Source organism: Oncorhynchus mykiss, chromosome 3 (assembly GCF_057628025.1).
Source record: "Oncorhynchus mykiss isolate SJ-2025 chromosome 3, ASM5762802v1, whole genome shotgun sequence".
Lineage (NCBI taxonomy): Eukaryota > Metazoa > Chordata > Actinopteri > Salmoniformes > Salmonidae > Oncorhynchus > Oncorhynchus mykiss.
In genome coordinates, this window is record NC_143024.1 from 19212501 (window position 1) to 19237500 (window position 25000).

Genomic DNA, 25000 nt, shown 5'->3' on the forward strand with positions numbered 1-25000 from the left:
TGCCCCTGAACAAGGCAGTTAACCCACTGTTCCCCGGTAAAGCCGTCATTGTAAATAATAATTTGTTCTTAACTTACTTGCCTAGTTAAATAAAAGATGATTCTTCTTCTGGTGTTCTCTGCATTGTGCATCCTAACTGTTACAGGCCAATTTCTATTTTGCCCTGTTTATCAAAAGTTTTGGAAAAACTAGTCAATAATCAACTGACTGACTTTCTTGACGTCTATAGTAGTCTCTTGAGTATGCAATCTGGTTTCCGCTCAAGTTATGGATGTGTCACTGCAACCTTAAAGGTCCTAAATGATTTCACCATTGCCCTTGATTCTAAGCAATGTTGTGCTGCTATTTTTATTGACTTGGCCAAAGCTTTTAATACGGTAGATCATTCCATTCTTGTGGGCCGGCTAAGGAGTATTGGTGTCTCTGAGGGTTCTTTGGCCTGGTTTGCTAACCACCTCTCTCAAAGAATGCAGTGTATAAAGTCAGAACATCTGCTGTCTCAGCCACTGCCTGTCACCAAGGGAGTACCCCAAGGCTCAATCCTAGGCCCCACACTCTTCTCAATTTACATCAACAACATAGCTTAGACAGTATGAAGCTCTCTCATCCATTTATATGCAGATAATACAGTCTTATACTCAGCTGGCCCCTTCCAGGATTTTGTGTTAAATGCTCTACAACAAAGCTTTCTTAGTGTCCAAAAAGCTTTCTCTGCCCTTAACCTTGTTCTGAACACCTCCAAAACAAAGGTCATGTTGTTTGCTAAGAAGAATGCCCCTCTTCCCACCAGTGTGATTACTACCTCTGAGGGTTTAGAGCTTGAGGTAGTCACCTCATACAAGTATGGCTAGACGGTACACTGTCCTTCTCTCAGCACATATCAAAGCTGCAGGCTAAAGTTGAATCTAGGCTTGGTTTCCTCTGTCGTAATCGCTCCTTTTTCACCCCAGCTGCCAAACTAACCCTGATTCAGATGACCATCCTACCCATGCTAGACTCCAGAGACATAATTTATAGATCGGCAGGTAAGGGTGCTCTCGAGCGGCTCGATGTTCTTTACCATTCAGTTATCAGATTTGCCACCAATGCTCCTTATAGGACACATCACTGCTCTCTATACTCCTCTGTTTAACTGGTCATCTCTGTTTACCCGTCGCAAGACCCGCTGGTTGATGCTTATTTATAAAACACTCTTAGGCCTCATTCCCCCCTATCTGAGATATCTACTGCAGCCCTCATCCTCCTCATACAACACCTGTTCTGCCAGTCACATTCTGTTAAAGGTCCCCAAAGCACACACATCCCTGGGTTGCTCCTTTTTTCGTTCACTGCAGCTAACGATTATGGACACTCTTACTGACAGTTGTGGCTGCTTTGCGTGATGTATTGTTGTCTCTACCTTCTTGCCCTTTGTGCTGTTGTCTGTGCCCAATAATGTTTGTACCATGTTTTGTGCTGCTACCATGTTGTTGTCATGTTGTGTTGCTACCATGCTGTGTTATTGTCTTAGGTCTCTCTTTATGTAGTGTTGTGGTGTCTCTCTTGTCGTGTGTTTTGTCCTATATTTATATTTGATTTTAAATGTTTAATCCCAGCCCCCGTCCCCGCAGGAGGCCTTTTGTCGTTTGGTAGGCCATCATTGTAAATAAGAATTTGTTCTTATTAACTGACTTGCCTAGTTAAATAAAGGTTAAATAAAAATAACACACACACACACACACACACACACACACACACACACACACACACACATTCTCTCTACCTCACGCTCTACCCATCTCTCTCTCTCTCTCCCTCTCTGTCTATCTTTCTCTTTATCTATCTGCTTGCTGAACAGTGGTTATATAAAGTGAGGCCTAAATGTGTGCTGTCTTCCGTGTTGGACACTCACACACTCACACACACACACACACACACACACACTCACAACTCCCCCTTCACTCTGAAATAGTATGGTTAGCATTTTTCAGGTGGATCGCTAGCAGAACCTTCAGACAGAGAGAATAAGGTCATCACTGGACAGATAACCCACCACACTGTGACAACTGCATGGATATGTGTGAAACTGAAGAGAGAGACAGATGGATGGGAGAATAAGCTCAATACATGATGTAGAGAAACAGAGAGAGAGACAGATGGATGGGAGATCAAGCTCAATACATGATGTAGAGAAACAGAGAGAGAGACAGATGGATGGGAGATCAAGCTCAATACATGATGTAGAGAAACAGAGAGAGAGACAGATGGATGGGAGATCAAGCTCAATACATGATGTAGAGAAACAGAGAGAGAGACAGATGGATGGGAGATCAAGCTCAATACATGATGTAGAGAAACAGAGAGAGAGACAGATGGATGGGAGATCAAGCTCAATACATGATGTAGAGAAACAGAGAGAGAGACAGATGGATGGGAGATCAAGCTCAATACATGATGTAGAGAAACAGAGAGAGACTGTGAGATAAAGAGAGAGAGAGACTGTAAGATAAAGAGAGAGAGGGGAGAGGGAAGAGATAGCCTGAGAGATAAATAGGGAGAGGGAGAGGGTAGAGAGAGACTGTGAGAGGGGAGAGAGAGACTGTGAGAGGGTAGAGAGAGACTGTGAGAGGGTAGAGAGAGACTGTGAGAGGGGAGAGAGAGACTGTGAGAGGGTAGAGAGAGACTGTGAGAGGGTAGAGAGAGACTGTGAGAGGGGAGAGAGATGGAGACCATGCAGAGCAGAATTAGGCCGATACCCACTAATTATCAAAATCCATCCATCACCTACAGAGAGAGGAACCTGGAGAAGAGTCCCCTAAGCAAGCTGGTCCTGGGGCTCTGTTCACAAACACAAACACACCCCACAGAGCCAGGACAACAGCACAATTAGACCCAACCAAATCATGAGAAAACAAAAAGATAATTTCCTGAACACATTGGAAAGAATTAACAAAAAAACAGAGCAAACTAGAATGCTATTTGGCCCTAAACAGGGAGTACACAGCGGCAGAATACCTGACCACTGTGACTGACCCAAAATTAAGGAAAGCTTTGACTATGTACAGACTCAGTGAGCATAGCCTTGCTATTGAGAAAGGCCACCGTAGGCAGACATGGCTCTCAAGAGAAGACAGGCTATGTGCTCACTGCCCACAAAATGAGGTGGAAACTGAGCTGCACTTCCTAACCTCCTGCCCACTGTATGAGAGACATATTTCCCTTAGATTACACAGATCAACAAAGAATTCGAAAACAAATCCAATTTTGATAAATTCCACAGTGTGCCATCACAGCAGCAAGATTTGTGACCTGTTGCCACGAGAAAAGGGCAACCAGCGAAGAACACACTCCATTGTAAAAACAACCCATATTTATGCTTATTTATTTTATCTTGTGTCCTTTAACCATTTGTACATTGTTAAAACACTGTATAATATATATAACATGACATTTGTAATGTCTTTATTTTTTTGAAACTTCTGTATGTGTAATGTTTACTGTTAATTTTTATTGTTTATTTCACTTTATATATTCACTTTATATATTATCTACCTCACTTGCTTTGGCAATGGTAACACATGTTTCCCATGCCAATAAAGCCCCTTGAATTGAATTGAATTGAATTGGAGAGAGAGTGATTATGACAGATAATACTGGTTCATACTCAGCACCTTCAAACCCCACTGCCGCGCTCAAAGACCTGCCTCCACTGTCCTCAGAGTGTGTGTCGAGTGTGTGTGTGGATTGGCAGACAGGCTGCGGCTGTATTTCCTGTCACATAAGCAACCTCTAACCTTCACCACTATGGGGGTCTGTCTCCGTTACACACACACACACACACACAAACAGACACACACACACACTCAAACATACACAAAGACACACAAACACACACAGGGTATAAGTGTGTATCAATCTGTTCCTAATTAGAGCCATCATGATGACTCTTTGTAATGGAGGACTGGCTCAGTCAAAGGGTCAAACACACACGCACACACACACACACACGCACGCACGCACGCACGCACGCACGCACGCACACACACACACACACACACACACACACACACACACACACACACACACACACACACACACACACACACACACACACACACACACACACACACACACACACACACACACACACACACACACACGTAGCCCGGGGTTGAAGGTGTGCACTGTTGGAGACTCCAGAACAGCAGTGTTCTCCATCTCCTTTTCTCTCTTTTTCTCTATTTTAGACACCCCTCTCTTTCCTCTCTCACTTTATCTGACCTCCTCTGCTCCCTATGATTCTCTCCCTGTCCCTCACTTTATCTGACCTCCTCTGCTCTCTGTGATTCTATCCCTGTCCCTCTCCCTCACTTTATCTGACCTCCTCTGCTCTCTATGATTCTCTCCCTGTCCCTCACTTTATCTGACATCCTCTGCTCTCTGTGATTCTCTCCCTGTCCCTCTCCCTCACTTTATCTGACCCCCTCTTCTCTCTATGATTCTCTCCCTGTCCCTCACTTTATCTGACCTCCTCTGCTCTCGGTGATTCTCTCCCTGTCCCTCTCCCTCACTTTATCTGACCTCCTCTGCTCTCTATGATTCTCTCCCTGTCCCTCACCTCACCTTGAATAAGGGTTTCAAATTTGGGAAAATGACACTCTCTAATTGGTTTATATTTTTGACATTTTGTCAGGAAATGCAGCTCCGTCTCAGGTTCTGCTGTTGTGCAGTGGTTGCACAGCCTTTCCTCTACAGGGAGCCATGTTTTCCTGTGTTTACCCTTCTCAATGGCAAGGCTGTGCTCACTGAGCCTGTACTTTGTCAACATGTTTCTAAGGTTTTGATCAGTAACCATGGTCAAATATTTAGCCACCGTGTACTGTCGATTTAGGGCCAGTTAGCACTGCATTTTGGTTTGTGTTTGTGCTTGTGTTTCCCAATAAGCAATGTAGTTTTGTTTTTATTGTGTTTTAATTTGTTGTATTCTGATTAATTGGATGTTCTAGTCCTGAGGCTTCAGTGTGTTAGTAGAACAGGTTTGTGAACTCAGCCCCAGGACCAGCTTGATGAGGGGACTCTTTTCTTTGCTCAGATCTTGGCATTGCAGGGCTTGGTGATGATATGAGAGGGCGTCACTGTATTTTAGATGTTTCTAAAACGTAATTGCTATTTTTTGAGTTTTTATTATTAGTGGATATTGGCCTACAGTTGAAGTCGGAAGTTTACATACACTTAGGTTGGAGTCATTAAAACTCGTTTTTCAACCACTCCACAAATGTATTGTTTTGCCAAGTCAGTTAGGACATCTACTTTGTGCATGACACAAGTCATTTTTACAACAATTGTTTGCAGACAGATTATTTCACTTATAATTCCCTGTATCACAATTCCAGTGGGTCAGAAGTTTACATACACTAAGTTGACTGTGCCTTTAAACAGCTTGGAAAATTCCAGAAAATGATGTCATGTCTTCAGAAGCTTCTGATGGGCTAATTGACATCGTTTGAGTCAATTGGAGGTGTACCTGTGGATGTATTTCAAGGCTTACCTTCAAAGTCAGTGCCTCTTAGCTTGACATCATAGGAAAATCAAAAGAAATCAGCCAAGACCTCTGAAAAAAATTGTAGACCTCCACAAGTCTGGTTCATCCTTGGCAGCAATTTCCAAATGCCTGAAGGTACTACGTTCATCTGTACAAACAATAGTATGCAAGTATAAACACTGAAGGAAACAGGTACAAAATTATCTATATCCACAGTAAAACGAGTCCTAAATCGACATATCCTGAAAGGCCGCTCAGCATGGAAGAAGCCACTGCTCCAAAACCGCCATAAAAAAGCCAGACTACGGTTTGGGGACAAAGATCATACTTTTTGGGAAAATGTCCTCTGGTCTGATGAAACAAAAATAGAACTGTTTGGCCATAATGACCACCGTTATGTTTGGAGGAAAAAGGGGTAAGCTTGTAAGTCGATGAACACCATCCCAACCGTGAAGCACGGGGGTGGCAGCATCATGTTGTGGGGGTGCTTTGCTGCAGGAGGGACTGGTGCACTTCACAAAATAGATGGCTTCATGAGGAAGGAAAGTCATGTGGATATATTGAAGCAACATCTCAAGACATCAGTCAGGAAGTTAAAGCTTGGTCACATATGGGTCTTCCAAATGGACAACGACCCCAAGCATACTTCCAAAGTTGTGGCAAAATGGCTTAAGGACAACAAAGTCAAGGTATTGTAGTGTCCATCACAAAGCCCTGACCTCAAACCCATAGAAATGTGTGGGCAGAACTGAAAAAGTGTGTGTGAGCAAGGAGGCCTACAAACCTGACTCAGTTACACCAGCTCTGTCAGGAGGAATGGGCAAAAATACATCTCTCTCTCTCTCTCTGCATCTCTCTCTCCCTCCTACTTTCTCTCTCTCTCTCTCTGCATCTCTCTCTCTCTCTCTCTGCATCTCTCTCTCTCTCTCTGCATCTCTCTCTCTCTCTCTCTCTCTCTCTCTCTCGGAGTGCATGCTGGGAGTGAGTCGTCAAGCAGGAGTGATTGTGAGAACGAATGGAATTTCTTTTCACTCTATTGGGTTTTGGTATGTACATATATATATATTGATTAGTTTAGTTGTTTTTAGGGTATATTGTTTAACTATCACTAAGCACGTATAGGGGTGGTGGGATCTTTGAGGTTGGTTTTTCGCGAGGGCACAACCAGCGGGTGGGGCTGGTTGCAATGGCCACTCGCGGAAATGTAGAGTTTGAAAAACTTAGTCGGAGGCATGGAGTAAAAATTCCTGCTGCGGCTGGGTGTTCAGTGGAAGAATGTAGTTTGGCTGTGGGTGCTATCATTGGGTATGATAGCATTAAATCAGCCTCAAGGATGAATAGCGCTGTAGTGATATTCTTAGATTCAATTGAAAAGGTGAATAAGATAGTTGAGAGGGGTGTTGTGTTGCGGGAGACACAGACGCCGGTATTTCCGCTTATGAATCCTGCGAAGAAAGTTATGCTTTCTAACGTGCCACCATTTGTTAGAGATGAAGTGTTAGAGCGAGAGTTATCTCGCCATGGTCAAATCGTATCTACAATAAAGAAGGTTCTTTTTGGATGCAAATCTCCGTTGTTGAAACATGTCGTGTCTCATAGGAGACAAGTGCATATGATTTTAAAAAAGGAAGGAGATGAACTGAATTTAGCGTTTAGTTTTAAGATTGATGGATTTGATTATGTCTTTTATGCATCTACTGAATCAATGAAATGTTTTGGATGTGGAAGAGAGGGGCATTTGGTGCGTAATTGTCCCGAGAATGAACGCGCTGAGCCTGGTAGTAGCTTTAGTGCGGGTGCAACTAACGTACCACAGCGAAGGGATGAAAATACTACAGGTGTAGGGGAAGAGAGAAGGTGGGCAGATGTGGTTGGAAAAGTAGGAGAGGAAGGCATTGTGGATACGGGGGCAATTGTGGTAGATCAGAACAAAGAGGGAGGGGAAACACTAGGTGAGATTGCGACTGCCGTCACTGAGGTGGTGCTGGAAAATGAAATTGGAGGTCAAGAGGAGATTGAAATAACGGAAAAAGAAGCGGATGTTTTCAAAATACCGAGGAGTAAAAGGAAGAATTTAAGGGGTGGTGAAGGGTCTAATTCTAAGAGAAAGGTAGAGATGGATAAATCAGGTGAAGATGAACAGGTTGTAGAGATGGGGTTTTCTTCTGGGGAGGATAGCGAGAGTGAGTCATCTGACGCGTCACAACAATATAGTGAGATAGATGGGGTGGAAGGGAGGTATGGGATCGAGAAGATACGTCAATTTCTGAAGTTGACAAAAGGGAAGAAATATATGCAGGATTACAATGTAACTGATTTTTTCCCTGAACGTGAATTGTTTATTGAATCAGCAAAGTTTCTGATGTCAAAAATTACAGGGGGAGGTTTGAAAAGCCCTGAAATTGCTAGACTCAAGAAAGTGGTCACGAGAGTAATAAGTGATGCAAATTCTAAAGAAAATGAAAGAGTTCAGTTGCAGTTTTAACTCTGTAAAGAGATGTGGTGGCTGTATCTTCCTCTGTATTTTTTTCTTATCCATGAGCAGTTTTAAGATCTCTTCTTTAAACGTAAATGGGGCAAGAGATGTTAAAAAAAGAGCCATGGTGTATGAGTTAATGAGGGGAAAGGGAAGTGACATAATTTTTCTACAAGAAACGCATAGTAATTTGGAAAATGAAGTTATGTGGCAACAGGAGTGGGGGGGGACAGTGGTGTGTAGTCATAAAAACTCAAAAAGTGGGGGTGTGGTTATCTTGTTCTCAAAAGGGTTTTTGCCTTTGTCATATGAGGTTGAAGAGGTAGTTGAGGGGAGGTTATTAAAAGTTAGAGCAAGGTATGAAAACATCAATATGTGTCTGATAAATGTATATGCCCCAGTGGTGACAGTTGAGAGGGTATGTTTTTTAGAGACATTATCAAATACCATTGAGAAATGTAACAAAGAAGATTATTTGTTTATTGCTGGGGATTTTAACTGCACAGTTAGCGATTTAGATAGAAATCACCAAGAACCTCATATAGCCTCAAGGACGTTTTTAAAACGCCTTATTGTAACAAATGAACTGTGTGATATTTGGCGGAGTCAACATGAAGGAACAAGGCAGTACACCTGGGCGCATGTGAGAGAGAACATCATCTCTATGGCCAGGTTAGATAGGTTTTATGTTTTTGAGCATCAATCTCAGGTCTGTAAATCAAGTGTGATAACTCCAGTGGGATTTTCTGATCATTGTTTAATAACAGAGGTGGTGTTCATTAACGATGTAAAACCTAAAAGCGCATACTGGCATTTTAATATAACTTTATTGAGTGATGCTCACTTCAGGAATTGTTTCAGTTTTTTTTGGGAGAGGTGGAGGTCTCAAAAGACCAGTTTTGTATCCCTTCAACAATGGTGGGATATAGGGAAAATCCAGATTCAACAATTTTGTAATCAATACACGGAGAATGTCACCAAGGATATCACCAGATCAATGAAAGCCCTAGAGATTGAAATAGTGGAACTCATGACGTTGGTTGAGACCACAGGAGATCGAGGCCATACTCAGGCCCTCAAGAGGAGAAAAGCTGCATTGGCAGATCTGCTGGGTATCAGAGCACAGGGGGCATTGGTGAGAAGTAAATTTCAGGGCATATCTGAAATGGATGCCTCATCCAAATTTTTCTTTGGTTTAGAGAAAAAGAATGGACAAAGAAAAATTATTCATTGTCTCAAATCAGCTGTTGGACAAGAGCTCACTAGCCCTAGTGAAATTAGAAAGAGGGCAGTAGAGTTCTATGCTGAGCTCTACAAGTGTGAGTACAAAGAGGACAAAACAGTGACACAGCAGTTCTTTGATGGGCTCCCAAAGGTGCCTGCAGAAGCTCAGGTTGAGCTTGAGCAACCATTGTCTTTGCAGGATTTATACACTGCATTAAATGGCATGGAAAATGGAAGGGCACCAGGCATTGATGGGCTTCCCGTTGACTTTTTTAAGTCTTTTTGGGCTATGTTGGGAGAGGATTGGTTAGAAGTAGCTAATGATAGTTTAACCGGAGGGTTACTACCAATAAGCTGCAGAAGGGCTGTCCTCACCCTACTGCCTAAAAAGGGTGACCTGAGGGAGGTGAAGAACTGGAGGCCGGTGGCTTTATTGTGTACTGATTATAAAATATTGTCAAAGGCTTTGTCCAACAGGCTGAAGGAGGTGATGGGGCAAATCATACATACGGATCAGTCCTACTGTGTTCCTGGCAGGCAGATAGGGGATAACATTTCTCTGATTCGTGATTTTTTGGACGTCTCTAAGGCTATTGGGTTGGATGCTGGTCTAATTTCAATTGATCAGGAAAAGGCATTTGACCGAGTTGAACATCAATATTTATGGCACACGTTTGAGGCGTTTGGGTTCAGCTCTGGTTTTATTGCCATGATAAAGGTGATATATGGTGACATTGAAAGTGTATTGAAAGTTAACGGTGGTTTGAGTGCTCCTTTTAAAGTGTGTAGAGGTATTAGGCAGGGATGTTCTATGTCTGGGATGTTATATGCTATTGCTATAGAGCCACTACTAAATAGCATTAGAAGTCGCATTGCAGGGGTGTGCCTTTCAGAGGATATTCCTCCTATTCGTCTTTCAGCCTATGCTGATGATGTAGTTGTGCTAGTGAAAAATCAAGCGGAGGTGGATAGTTTGAGTCTAATGGTTGATCGTTTTAGGGGAATATCCTCTGCAAAGGTAAATTGGGAAAAGAGTTGTGCTTTACAGATTGGAGAATGGTCTGGAGGGATCATGGCTTTGCCAGGGGGGCTGGAATGGTGTAAGGGAGGTTTTAAGTATCTTGGAGTGTATCTAGGAGATGAGGGGATTATGGAAAAAAATTGGAGTGGGGTGGTTGAAATGGTGGAAGGGAGGATGAGGAGATGGCGTTGGTTACTATCTCGTATGTCATATAGAGGGCGCACTATTATAGTTAACAATGTGATTGCCTCTGCACTGTGGCATCGGTTGTCAGTTTTAGAACCACCATCTGGCCTTCTGGCTAAGATACAGGCAATTATTGTGGATTTCTTTTGGGATAAATATCACTGGGTTCCACAAAGTGTTTTGTATTTGTCAAAAGAGGAGGGGGGACAAGGTCTTGTACATCTTGCTAGTAGGGCTGCTGCTTTCCGGTTTCAGTTCATTCAAAGGCTGCTTTATGGACCGGAAAATGTGGTGTGGAGAGGGGTGGCAGGTCTTATATTACAGAGGGTTGGAGGATTAGGTTTAAAGAAGGCTTTATTTCTGGTTGATAGTAGCCAGATTTCTAGGGAGGGAGTACCTCCGTTTTATAGAGGCCTTCTCAGAGTGTGGAGCATAATGAAGGTGTCCAGAAGAACTTCAGCGGAGTCAGTGCATTGGCTGTTGGAGGAACCTCTGGTGTATGGGGCGAGACTGGACTGTACAACTGCAGCTGTTCCACATTTCTCCAAGATTCTGGTGAAGGGGAAAATCATCACCTTAAGACAGTTAATGGCCATGGCTGGGCCCGCCTTAATGGATGGAAGAAGGGTGGCAGAACATTTGGGGATGAGGTCGGAAAGGATTGTCGGACAAATGCTGGGGAGCTGTAGGAAGGCTCTGTCAGCGGAAGAATGGGATATGCTTAGTAGCCACAAGAAGAAGGTGCAAGATGAAGACGTCTCATTTCCAAAACTAGGGATTACACCAAATATCCCAGAGTCAGAAAGAAAGGCGTTATTGCTGGATTTGAGAGGGTTGGAGGAGGTGGGTTTGGATGAGGTGAATGGGAAGGAATTATATAGGGGGTGTGTCAAGGTGTTGAATAAAGATAAATTGAAAAATAGAAAAGATACTCCATGGAGGGTAAAATTGGGCATTGATGACAAGGTAAAGCCAGCATGGAGAGCACTGTACAAACCACCGTTACAAAAGGGTACTGGTGATATGCAATGGAGGGTTTTACATGGCATCATTGCAGTTAATGCTTTTGTATCTGTTATTAACTCAGATGTTAGAGATGGATGTCCTTTTTGTAATATAAGAGAAACCATTTTTCACTGTTTTATGGAGTGTGAGAGGATAAAACCGCTATTGGAAATGTTGGAATCTTTGTTTAAAGCTGTAGGGGAGTTTTTCAATAACACTGTTTTTATTTTGGGGTTTCAATATAGTAAACAACAGAAAAGAAAATGTCAAATGTTAAATTTTATTTTGGGACAAGCTAAGATGTCAATTTTTCTGAGTAGGAAACATAAGATAGAAACGGGATATGGGCAGGATGTAAGATGTGTTTTTAAAGGTTTAGTGAAAGCAAGAATAAAAGTAGATTTTGAGTTCTTTTCAGCTGTAAAAGATCTCCTATTATTTGAGGAGAAGTGGGCCTACGAAAGAGCGCTTTGTTTTGTAGAGGAGGGGAAATTATTTTTTGCTGCTGAAATAAGTTGAATGTATATGTTATGTATTTATTTTTGTTTAGGAATTACATTTTGTTATTTCATTTCTGAAAAGGCAGTGTGTCATTATTTATGTTAACACTTGAGTAAAAAATAAAGGTTTTATAAAAACTCAACTCTCTCTCAACATAGTGTGACAGTGAAGACACAGCAGTCATACAGAGGCAAGAGTCTGCAGTAATTAACACTAATTAAAATTGCTCCCTTAACGAGATTCTGTCCTTTATGCATTGGCACGTGTGTGTGTCTATAAAACCCAATAAAATACATCCCACCTGTCTGCAGTGTAGGGTTAGATGAAAAGAAAGAGAGTGAGAGAGAGAAACAGAGAGAGGGAGAGAGAAACAGAGACAAAGAGACAGAGACAGAGAGACAGAGTGAGACAGAGAGACAGAGTGAGACAGAGAGAGACAGAGAGACAGAGAGACAGAGAGACAGAGAGACAGAGAGAGACAGAGAGACAGAGAGAGACAGAGAGACAGAGAGAGACAGAGAGAGACAGGGTGGGAGAGAGAAACAGACCGAGAGGGAGAGAGAGAGACAGGGAGGGAGCGAGAGAAGGAGAGAGGGCTACATTTGTTTGTTAATGTAAGTCAGAAGAGGACAGGTTAAAAACAGCATTTGCGTGGCAAGTGTCACAGCTGTTCTACCAGCACACCTAATGTGTGATTTAATGTGCGTGTGTTTGTGTGTGTCTTAGAGTGTCAACGTGTATGTGTGTATGTGTGTGCCAGCTGTTCCACCAGCACATAGTGTGAGATTTGTTCTCTGCTCTACACCACCAGATAGGCCTACCAGACGATACCAGAGCCAGCCAACAATCGGCTCTCCAGGGCATCCAGTAGATAAGATTTATAGAGAGAGAGAGAGAGAGAGAGAGAGATGCAGAGAGAGATGCATGCAGAGAGAGAGAGAGAGTCTCTCAGAGCGTTCACAGTCAGCCCACTGACACCCCTATCAGATCACAGCAAAAACACAGTCTACTTGAACAGAGCAATACTCAATCATGAGGCATCAAAGCCAAAGGAACTGAGTAACATTAATAAATGCTACAGATGGAAGGAATGCAGTTTGGAAACCTACCAAAAAACAATTAGGCAACAACAAATTCAATCCCTTTTAGACAATTTCCTGGGTAAAACGTTCCACTGTAATAGTGAAGTTGTAAACTTGGCAGTAGAAAATCTTAACAGTATATTTGACCTCTGAGCTTCCCTATCAAATCTAAAAATCTCAAATAGGAAGCCGAAGAAAATGAACAACAATGACAAATGGTTTGATGAAGAATGCAAAAATCTAAGAAAGAAATTGAGAAACCTGTCCAACCAAAAACATAGAGACCTGGAAAACCTGAGTCTACGCCTTCACTATGGTGAATCACTAAAACAATACAGAAATACACTACGGAAAAAGAAGGAACAGCATGTCAGAAATCATCTAAAAAAACACACACATTTCTTCACACAGAGTCATGGGGTGAGACAGGGATGCAGCTTAAGCCCCACCCTCTTCAACATATATATCAACGAATTGGCGCGGGCACTAGAAAAGTCTGCAGCACCCGGCCTCACCCTACTAGAATCCAAAGTCAAATGTCTACTGTTTGCTGATGATCTGGTGCTTCTGTCACCAACCAAGGAGGGCCTACAGCAGCACCTAGATCTTCTGCACAGATTCTGTCAGACCTGGGTCCTGACAGTAAATCTCAGTAAGACCAAAATAATGGTGTTCCAAAAAAGGTCCAGTCACCAGGACCACAAATACAAATTCCATCTAGACACTGTTGCCCTAGAGCACACAAAAAACTATACATACCTTGGCCTAAACATCAGCGCCACAGGTAACTTCCACAAAGCTGCGAACGATCTCAGAGACAAGGCAAGAAGGGCATTCTATACCATCAAAAGGAACATAAATTTCAACATACCAATTAGGATTTGGCTAAAAATACTTGAATCAGTCATAGAGCCCATTGCCCTTTATGGTTGTGAGGTCGGGGGTCCGCTCACCAACCAAGACTTCACAAAATGGGACAAACACAGAATTGAGACTCTGCATGCAGAATTCTGCAAAAATATCCTCAGTGTACAACGTAGAACACCAAATAATGCAAGCAGAGCAGAATTTGGCCGATACCCACTAATTATCAAAATCCAGAAAAGAGCCGTTAAATTCTACAACCACCTAAAAGGAAGCGATTCCCAAACCTTCCATAACAAAGCGATCACCTACAGAGAGATGAACCTGGAGAAGAGTCCCCTAATCAAGCTGGTCATGGGGCTCTGTTCACAAACACAAACAAACCCCACAAAGCCCCAGGACAGCAGCACAATTAGACCCAACCAAATCATGAGAAAACAAAAAGATAATTACTTGACACATTGGAAAGAATTAACAAAAAAACTGAGCAAACTAGAATGCTATTTGGCCCTAAACAGAGAGTACACAGCGGCAGAACACCTGACCACTGTGACTGACCCAAACTTAAGGAAAGCTTTGACTATGTACAGACTCAGTGAGTATAGCCTTGCTATTGAGAAAGGCCGCCGTAGGCAGACATGGCTCTCAAGAGAAGACAGGCTATGTGCTCACTGCCCACAAAATGAGGTGGAAACTGAGCTGCACTTCCTAACCTCCTGCCCAATGTATGACCATATTAGAGAGACATATTTCCCTCAGATTACACAGATCCACAAAGAATTCAAAAACAAATCCAAGTTTGATAAACTCCCATATCTACTGGGTGAAATTCCACAGTGTGCCATCACAGCAGCAAGATTTGTGACCTGTTGTCACGAGAAAAGGGCAACCAGTGAAGAACAAACACCATTGAAATACAACCCATATTTATGCTTATTTATTTTATCTTGTGTCCTTTAACCATTTGTACATTGTTAAAACACTGTATATATATAATATTACATTTGTAATGTCTTTATTGTTTTGAAACTTCTGTATGTGTAATGTTTACTGTTAATTTTTATTGTTTATTTCACTCTATACTTTACATATTATCTACCTCACTTGCTTTGGCAATGTTAACACATGTTTCCCATGCCAATAAAGCCCTTGAATTGAATTGAATTGGTAGAGAGAGAGAGGTGCAGAGAGAGAGAGAGAGAGAGAGAGAGAGAGAAAGATGCAGAGAGAGAGATGCAGAGAGAGATGCAGAGAGAGAGAGAGAGAGAGAGAGAGAGAGAGAGAGAGAGAGAGAGAGAGTCTGTCTCTCTGTCAAATAGGAAATATTTTTGGAGGTAGAGACAGAAATCTAGATCAGGTCTTAGCAGCAGTGGAATCAGTGTCTTCATCTGCTTTTAGCATAGTGAGATGATGTGGTAAAGTAAACCAAGCCATGAGTTGTCTGCTTTTAGCATAGTGAGATGATGTGGTAAAGTAAACCAAGCCATGAGTTGTCTGCTTTTAGCATAGTGAGATGATGTGGTAAAGTAAACCAAGCCATGAGTTGTCTGCTTTTAGCATAGTGAGATGATGTGGTAAAGTAAACCAAGCCATGAGTTGTCTGCTTTTAGCATAGTGAGATGATGTGGTAAAGTAAACCAAGCCATGAGTTGTCTGCTTTTAGCATAGTGAGATGATGTGGTAAAGTAAACCAAGCCATGAGTTGTCTGCTTTTAGCATAGTGAGATGATGTGGTAAAGTAAACCAAGCCATGAGTTGTCTGCTTTTAGCATAGTGAGATGATGTGGTAAAGTAAACCAAGCCATGAGTTGTCTGCTTTTAGCATAGTGAGATGATGTGGTAAAGTAAACCAAGCCATGAGTTGTCTGCTTTTAGCATAGTGAGATGATGTGGTAAAGTAAACCAAGCCATGAGTTGTCTGCTTTTAGCATAGTGAGATGATGTGGTAAAGTAAACCAAGCCATGAGTTGTCTGCTTTTAGCATAGTGAGATGATGTGGTAAAGTAAACCAAGCCATGAGTTGTCTGCTTTTAGCATAGTGAGATGATGTGGTAAAGTAAACCAAGCCATGAGTTGTCTGCTTTTAGCATAGTGAGATGATGTGGTAAAGTAAACCAAGCCATGAGTTGTCTGCTTTTAGCATAGTGAGATGATGTGGTAAAGTAAACCAAGCCATGAGTTGTCTGCTTTTAGCATAGTGAGATGATGTGGTAAAGTAAACCAAGCCATGAGTTGTCTGCTTTTAGCATAGTGAGATGATGTGGTAAAGTAAACCAAGCCATGAGTTGTCTGCTTTTAGCATAGTGAGATGATGTGGTAAAGTAAACCAAGCCATGAGTTGTCTGCTTTTAGCATAGTGAGATGATGTGGTAAAGTAAACCAAGCCATGAGTTGTCTGCTTTTAGCATAGTGAGATGATGTGGTAAAGTAAACCAAGCCATGAGTTGTCTGCTTTTAGCATAGTGAGATGATGTGGTAAAGTAAACCAAGCCATGAGTTGTCTGCTTTTAGCATAGTGAGATGATGTGGTAAAGTAAACCAAGCCATGAGTTGTCTGCTTTTAGCATAGTGAGATGATGTGGTAAAGTAAACCAAGCCATGAGTTGTCTGCTTTTAGCATAGTGAGATGATGTGGTAAAGTAAACCAAGCCATGAGTTGTCTGCTTTTAGCATAGTGAGATGATGTGGTAAAGTAAACCAAGCCATGAGTTGTCTGCTTTTAGCATAGTGAGATGATGTGGTAAAGTAAACCAAGCCATGAGTTGACTGCTTTTAGCATAGTGAGATGATGTGGTAAAGTAAACCAAGCCATGAGTTGTCTGCTTTTAGCATAGTGAGATGATGTGGTAAAGTAAACCAAGCCATGAGTTGTCTGCTTTTAGCATAGTGAGATGATGTGGTAAAGTAAACCAAGCCATGAGTTGTCTGCTTTTAGCATAGTGAGATGATGTGGTAAAGTAAACCAAGCCATGAGTTGTCTGCTTTTAGCATAGTGAGATGATGTGGTAAAGTAAACCAAGCCATGAGTTGTCTGCTTTTAGCATAGTGAGATGATGTGGTAAAGTAAACCAAGCCATGAGTTGTCTGCTTTTAGCATAGTGAGATGATGTGGTAAAGTAAACCAAGCCATGAGTTGTCTGCTTTTAGCATAGTGAGATGATGTGGTAAAGTAAACCAAGCCATGAGTTGTCTGCTTTTAGCATAGTGAGATGATGTGGTAAAGTAAACCAAGCCATGAGTTGTCTGCTTTTAGCATAGTGAGATGATGTGGTAAAGTAAACCAAGCCATGAGTTGTCTGCTTTTAGCATAGTGAGATGATGTGGTAAAGTAAACCAAGCCATGAGTTGTCTGCTTTTAGCATAGTGAGATGATGTGGTAAAGTAAACCAAGCCATGAGTTGTCTGCTTTTAGCATAGTGAGATGATGTGGTAAAGTAAACCAAGCCATGAGTTGTCTGCTTTTAGCATAGTGAGATGATGTGGTAAAGTAAACCAAGCCATGAGTTGTCTGCTTTTAGCATAGTGAGATGATGTGGTAAAGTAAACCAAGCCATGAGTTGTCTGCTTTTAGCATAGTGAGATGATGTGGTAAAGTAAACCAAGCCATGAGTTGTCTGCTTTTAGCATAGTGAGATGATGTGGTAAAGTAAACCAAGCCATGAGTTGTCTGCTTTTAGCATAGTGAGATGATGTGGTAAAGTAAACCAAGCCATGAGTTGTCTGCTTTTAGCATAGTGAGATGATGTGGTAAAGTAAACCAAGCCATGAGTTGTCTGCTTTTCTCTCACATGGGCTCAATATTTTTCCTAACAGCCACAGTCCATAGATGGGAAGTCTACCGTTAACACACAGCATAGCAATAAAGGTTGGTTTGAATTTCAATCAGCCCGCAACAGGAGGAGGGATGGAAAGATGGAGGGAGGGAGGCAGAGGGATGGAGCTGATGAGAGAGGGAGAGATAGAGGAAGGGATGGAAAGATGGAGGGAGGGAGGCAGAGGGATGGAGCTGATGAGAGAGGGAAAGATAGAGGAAGGGATGGAAAGATGGAGGGAGGGAGGGAGGGAGGGAGGCAGAGGGATGGAGCTGATGAGAGAGGGAGAGATAGAGGAAGGGATGGAAGGAAGGACGGAGAGATGAAGGGGTCAGTCCAAGGAGATAAGGGAGAAGGAAATGAGAAATTCATGAAAGAGAAGCAGATGAAGATATTTTACATACAGGCGGATAAACGGAGAGAAAGAGGTGGGTGGGACAGGATGGAGAGATAATTCAAAATATAGAGACAAGTAATGACTGGGGGGTACCAGTTCAGACATGCTGTAGAGACAGGTGCAAGACAGACAGTGGCGGAGGGAGGGAGGGAGGGAGGGGGGAGGGGGGCAGGAGGGAGGGAGGTGAGAAAACGACAGAGTAGTGAGAGTAAATAAAGAACAAGTGTTAGGAAGGGAAGAGACAGTGTGTCCTTGCCAGAGGGACAGAGAACAGCTAAAAAACAGATCAACTGAATGTCATATTCTTTTAAATCATTTGTCTGATCTTATTCTCCTTTAGTTTGCTCCTACACATGTTTTGTTCTGTGGCTGATGGAAGAAAAGGTCAATAATAGTGAGCAGTGACAGCCAACAGTGACCTTCCAAAACAACAAACGTCTTTTCACATCTCTATTGTTTGGTGTGTCTCCACTAAGCCGACAGTTAACGTAAGTTATAAAACCTGTTGTTCAGGCGACAAAACACCTTTTCTTATTCATTACTATATTCTATTTCTTTATAAAGTAGCTTACACAGCATGGCCACTTTATATGGATCAGTGACCTTCCAAGCAGTATTTCTAGCAACGAATGAACAAACTAGGGTTATTTTCATGAATTCAAACTAAGAAAGTAAGGCGGCCTGTGGACTTTAAAGAAGCAGAATTCTGAAGCGTAGACCTTGGCTTGTAACTTCCCTCTCTGCTTCTGTCTGTGTGTGTAGCAAACAGTCACTACCAACATTCTACTGACATAGATTGGGAGTTAGGAGAGGGAGGGGCAGACAGAAAGAGAGAGGGAGAGAAGGAGAAATGAGAGGGAGGGGAAGAGAGGGGGATGAGACAGACAGAAAGAGCGAGGGAGAGAAGGAGAAATAGAGCAGGGCAGAGATAATAAAAGGGGGAGATAGAGAGGAAGTGTAGAGAGAGAGAACGAGGTAAAGCATTGTGTACCCTGTCGTGGAGCTTCTCTAACACCTCGTTTCTGTCACACCTCCACAGACACACTGAATATGAATGAGACAGAAGCTCCTCTCTGCCGCTCACTCATCCCTCAACCTCTCTCTTTTCATTCATTCCCTCTCTCCCTCACTTTTTCTTTCCTCTTTCTTTCACCAGTCACTGATCATGTCTCCTGTCCTCCCTCTCTCACCTCCCTTTCTCTCTCACTGTGGTCCCTTGGTGTCATCCCTCCATCTCTCCCTCTATTGCTCCTCCAGTCCATCATCTGTTCTCTCATCTCCTTTTCCTCTGTGTGGCCCATCCTTCTCCCTCTCCCCTTTTTCTGACACACATCTCTCCATTATTTCCCCCCGTCTTTATGATAGGTAGGGGGCGGTGATCTTTACCTCTCCCCCCTCTCCATTCCCTCTCCCCCTCTCCATTCCCTCTCCCCCTCTCCATTCCCTCTCCCCCCTCTCCATTCCCTCTCCCCCTCTCCATTCCCTCTCCCCCCTCTCCATTCCCTCTCCATTCCCTCTCCCCCCTCTCCATTCCCTCTCCCCTCTCCATTCCCTCTCCCCCCTCTCCATTCCCTCTCCCCCTCTCCATTCCCTCTCCCCCTCTCTATTCCCTCTCCCCCTCTCCCCCCTCTCCATTCCCTCTCCCCCCTCTCCATTCCCTCTCCCTCTCCCCCCTCTCCATTCCCTCTCCATTCCCTCTCCCCCCTCTCCATTCCCTCTCCCTCTCCCCCCTCTCCATTCCCTCTCATTCCCTCTCCATTCCCTCTCCCCCTCTCCCCCCTCTCCATTCCCCCTCCATTCCCTCTCCATTCCTCTCCCTCTCCCCCCTCTCCATTCCCTCTCATTCCCTCTCCATTCCCTCTCCCCCCTCTCCATTCCCTCTCCATTCCCTCTCCATTCCCTGTCCCTCTCCCCCCTCTCCATTCCCTCTCATTCCCTCTCCATTCCCTCTCCCCCCTCTCCCCCTCTCCTTCCATCTCCATTCCCTCTCAATTCCCTCTCCCCCTCTCCATTCCCTCTCAATTCCCTCTCCCCCTCTCCATTCCCTCTCAATTCCCTCTCCCCCCTCTCCATTCCCTCTCAATTCCCTCTCCCCCCTCTCCATTCCCTCTCCCCCTCTCATTCCCTCTCCCCCCCCCTCTCCCCCTCTCCATTCCCTCTCCATTCCCTCTCCCCCTCTCCATTCCCTCTCCCCCTCTCCCCCTCTCCATTCCCTCTCCCCCTCTCCATTCCCTCTCCCCCTCTCCATTAACTCTTCCCCCTCTCCATTCCCTCTCCATTCCCTCTCCCCCTCTCCATTCCCTCTCCATTCCCTCTCCCACTCTCCATTCCCTCTCCATTCCCTCTCCCCCTCTCCATTCCCTCTCCCTTCCCTCTCCCCCTCTCCATTCCCTCTCCATTCCCTCTCCATTCCCTCTCCATTCCCTCTCCATTCCCTCTCCATTCCCTCTCCATCTCTCCATTCCCTCTCCATTCCCTCTCCATTCCCTCTCCATTCCCTCTCCCCCTCTCCATTCCCCTCTCCATTCCCTCTCCATTCCCTCTCCCCATCTCCATTCCCTCTACATTCCCTCTCCCCCTCTCCATTCCCTCTCCCCCTCTCCCCCTCTCCATTCCCTCTCCATTCCCTCTCCATTCCCTCTCCATTCCCTCTCCCATTCCCTCTCCCCATCTCCATTCCCTCTACATTCCCTCTCCCCCTCTCCATTCCCTCTCCCCCTCTCCCCTCTCCATTCCCTCTCCCCCTCTCCATTCCTCTCCCGCTCTACATTCCCTCTCCCCCTCTCCATTCCCTCTCCCCCTCTCCATTCCCTCTCCCCCTCTCCATTCCCCTCTCCCCCTCTCCATTCCCTCTCCATTCCTCTCCCCCTCTCCATTCCCTCTCCATTCCCTCTCCCCCTCTCCATTCCCTCTCCATTCCCTCTCCATTCCCTCTCCATTCCCTCTCCCCCTCTCCCATTCCCTCTCCCTTCCCTCTCCCCCTCTCCATTCCCTCTCCATTCCCTCTCCATTCCCTCTCCATTCCCTCTCCATTCCCTCTCCCCCTCTCCATTCCCTCTCCATTCCCTCTCCATTCCCTCTCCATTCCCTCTCCCCCTCTCCATTCCCTCTCCATTCCCTCTCCATTCCCTCTCCCCATCTCCATTCCCTCTACATTCCCTCTCCCCCTCTCCATTCCCTCTCCCCCTCTCCCCCTCTCCATTCCCTCTCCATTCCCTCTCCATTCCCTCTCCATTCCCTCTCCCATCTCCATTCCTCTACATTCCCTCTCCCCCTCTCCATTCCCTCTCCCCCTCTCCCCCTCTCCATTCCCTCTCCCCCTCTCCATTCCCTCTCCCGCTCTACATTCCCTCTCCCCCTCTCCATTCCCTCTCCCCCTCTCCATTCCCTCTCCCCCTCTCCATTCCCTCTCCCCCTCTCCATTCCCTCTCCATTCCCTCTCCATTCCTCTCCCCTCCTCTCCATTCCCTCTCCATTCCCTCTCCATTACCTCTCCCCCTCTCCATTCCCTCTCCCCCTCTCCATTCCCTCTCCCCCTCTCCATTCCCTCTCCCCCTCTCCATTCCCTCTCCATTCCCTCTCCATTCCCTCTCCCCCTCTCCCCCTCTCCATTCCCTCTCCATTCCCTCTCCATTCCCTCTCCCTCTCCCCCCTCTCCATTCCCTCTCATTCCCTCTCCATTCCCTCTCCCCCTCTCCCCCCTCTCCATTCCCTCTCCATTCCCTCTCCATTCCCTCTCCATTCCCTCACCCCCTCTCCATTCCCTCTCCCCCTCTCCATTCCCTCTCCATTCCCTCTCCATTCCCTCTCCATTCCCTTTCCCTCCTCTCCATTCCCTCTCAATTCCCTCTCCCCCCTCGCCATTCCCTCTCAATTCCCTCTCCCCCCTCTCCATTCCCTCTCAATTCCCTCTCCCCCCTCTCCATTCCCTCTCCCCCTCTCATTCCCTCTCTATTCCCTCTCAACCTCTCCCCCCTCTCCATTCCCTCTCCATTCCCTCTCCCCCCTCTCCATTCCCTCTCCCCCTCTCCATTCCTCTCCCCCTCTCCCCCTCCATTCCTCTCTCCCCTCTCCATTTCCTCTTCCCCCTCTCCATTCCCTCTCCCCCTCTCCATTCCCTCTCCATCCCTCTCCCCCTTCTCAAATTCCCTCTCCATTCCCTCTCCCCCTCTCATTCCCTCTCCATTCCCTCTCCCCCTCTCCCCCTCTCCATTCCCTCTCCCCCTCCCCCCCTCTCCCCCCTCTCCATTCCCTCTCCCCCCTCTCCATTCCCTCTCCCGCTCTCCATTCCTTCTCCCCTCTCTCCCCCCTCTCCATTCCCTCCCCCCCTCTCAATTCCCTCTCCCCCTCTCCATTACCTCTCTCCCTGTACCCCCTCTCCATTCCCTCTCCCCCTCTCCATTCCCCTCCCCCTCTCCATTACCCTCTTCCCCCTCTCCATTCCCTCTCCATTCCCTCTCCCCACTCTCCATTCCCTCTCCCCCTCTCCATTCCCCTCTCCCCCCTCTCCATCCCTCTCCCCCTTCTTCATTCCCTCTCCCCCTTCTCCATTCCCTCTCCCCCCTCTCCATTCCCTCTCCCCCTTCTCCCCCCTCTCCATTCCCTCTCCCCCCTCTCCATTCCCTCTCCCCCCTCTCCCCCCTCTCCATTCCCTCTCCCCCCTCTCCATTCCCTCTCCCCCTCTCCATTCCCTCTCCCCCTCTCCATTTCCTCTCCCCCCTCTCCATTCCCTCTCCCCCTCCCCCCTCTCCCCCTCTCCATTCCCTCTCCCCCCCCTCTCTCCATTCCCTCTCCCGCTCTCCATTCCTTCTCCCCCTCTCCCCCCTCTCCATTCCCTCCCCCCCTCTCAATTCCCTCTCCCCCTCTCCATTACCTCTCTCCCTGTCCCCCCTCTCCATTCCCTCTCCCCCTCTCCATTCCCTCTCCCCCTCTCCATTACCTCTTCCCCCTCTCCATTCCCTCTCCCCACTCTCCATTCCCTCTCCCCTCTCCATTCCCTCTCCCCCCTCTCCATTCCCTCTCCCCCTTCTTCATTCCCTCTCCCCCTTCTCCATTCCCTCTCCCCCTCTCCATTCCCTCTCCCCCCTCTCCATTCCCTCTCCCCCCTCTCCATTCCCTCTCCCCCTCTCCATTCCCTCTCCCCCTCTCCATTACCTCTTCCCCTCTCCATTCCCTCTCCATTCCCTCTCCCCACTCCATTCCCTCTCCCCCTCTCCATTCCCTCTCCCCCCTCTCCATTCCCTCTCCCCCTTCTTCATTCCCTCTCCCCCTTCTCCATTCCCTCTCCCCCCTCTCCATTCCCTCTCCCCCCTCTCCCCCCTCTCCATTCCCTCTCCCCCCTCTCCATTCCCTCTCCCCCCTCTCCCCCCTCTCCATTCCCTCTCCCCCCTCTCCATTCCCTCTCCCCCTCTCCATTCCCTCTCCCCCTCTCCATTCCCTCTCCCCCCTCTCCCCCTCTCCATTCCCTCTCCATTCCCTCTCCCCCTCTCCATTCCCTCTCCCCCTTCTCCATTCCCTCTCCCCCTTCTCCATTCCCTCTCCCCCTTCTCCATTCCCTCTCCCGCTTCTCCATTCCCTCTCCCCCTTCTCCATTCCCTCTCCCCCCTCTCCATTCCCTCTCCCCCCTCTCCATTCCCTCTCCCCCCTCTCCATTCCCTCTCCCCCTTCTCCATTCCCTCTCCCCCTTCTCAATTCCCTCTCCCCCTCTCCATTCCCTCTCCCCCCTCTCCATTCCCTCTCCCCCCCCTCATTCCCTCTCCCCCTCTCCATTCCCTCTCCCCCCTCTCCCCCCTCTTCCCCTCTCCATTCCTTCTCCCCCCTCTCCCCCTCTCCATTCCCTCTCCCCCCTCTCCATTCCCTCTCCCACTCTCCCCCTCTCCATTCCCTCTCCCCCTCTCCATTCCCTCTCCCCCCTCTCCATTCCGTCTCCCCCTCTCCCCCCTCTCCCCCTTCTCCATTCCCTCTCGCCCCTCTCCATTCCCTCTCCCCCCTCTCCATTCCCTCTCACCCCTCTCCATTCCCTCTCCCCCCTCTCCATTCCCTCTCCATTCCCTCTCCCCTTCTCCATTCCCTCTCCCCCTTCTCCATTCCCTCTCCCCCCTCTCCATTCCCTCTCCCCCCTCTCCCCCCTCTCTCCATTCCCTCTCCCCCCTCTCCCCCCCTCTCCATTCCCTCTCCATTCCTTTTCTCCCCTTTTCTCTTTACTGTTCCCATCTTCTTTCTAAATACCCATCTTTTTGTCCTCTCTCTGTCTCTCTCTCTCTCTCTCTCTCTCTCTCTCTTATTAAAGTTGAATTCCCTGCCGCTGAGAGGCTGACAGCTGACAGAGGAAGAGAAAGAAAATAAATAGACAGAGAGAGAGGGCCAGAAGGAAGAGTGGGCCGGTGAGTGGGATTGTAGTTTAATGTGAATCTGTGTTCTCGTGTTACAGCTGTAGGTGTTGTGTTTAGATAAAAATGGGAAGTTTGAAGAGAGTGCGTGTAAACAGATGACAATGTGTTCACTCAGTAAATGTGTGTGGTTGTGTGAGTGGTTGTGTGTGTGTGCTAACTCAGCATACATATGGCACTGAAGCCAATTAAGTAAGGGCTTTGTGAGTGTGAACTGTGTGGTAGGTGTAATAGTGATATTCTGTGACTGATATTGTAATGAATGAAACCCTTCTGTATACTTCTGGCCCTTCTTTGGACACAGTGTTAACCTTTTAAGGTATAGGGGGCAGCATTTTCACTTTTGGATAAATAGCGTGCCCAATTTCAACTTCCTGCTACTCATGCCAGGAATATAAGATATGCATATTATTAGTAGTATTATTAGTAGATGTGGATGGAAAACACTCTGAAGTTTCTAAAACTGTTTGAATCATGTCTGTGAGTATAACAGAACTTATGTAGCAGGACTAACTGTTCAGA

The 25000-nt window shown here is 46.0% G+C and overlaps 1 protein-coding gene across 2 annotated transcripts in view; it reads left to right on the forward strand.

The window, feature by feature from the left end:
* Positions 1-25000, forward strand: part of LOC110513974 (ephrin-A3) — a 146780-nt gene that overhangs the window by 41243 nt on the left and 80537 nt on the right. Inside the window, exon 2 of one of the 2 annotated variants that reach the window (XM_090223777.1) lies at positions 24379-24472. The exons of the other annotated variant lie outside the window; for it this stretch is intronic. The gene's annotated coding sequence lies outside the window, so the exon portion shown is untranslated. The remainder of the gene's footprint in view (positions 1-24378; positions 24473-25000) is intronic. 2 annotated transcript variants of the gene reach the window in all.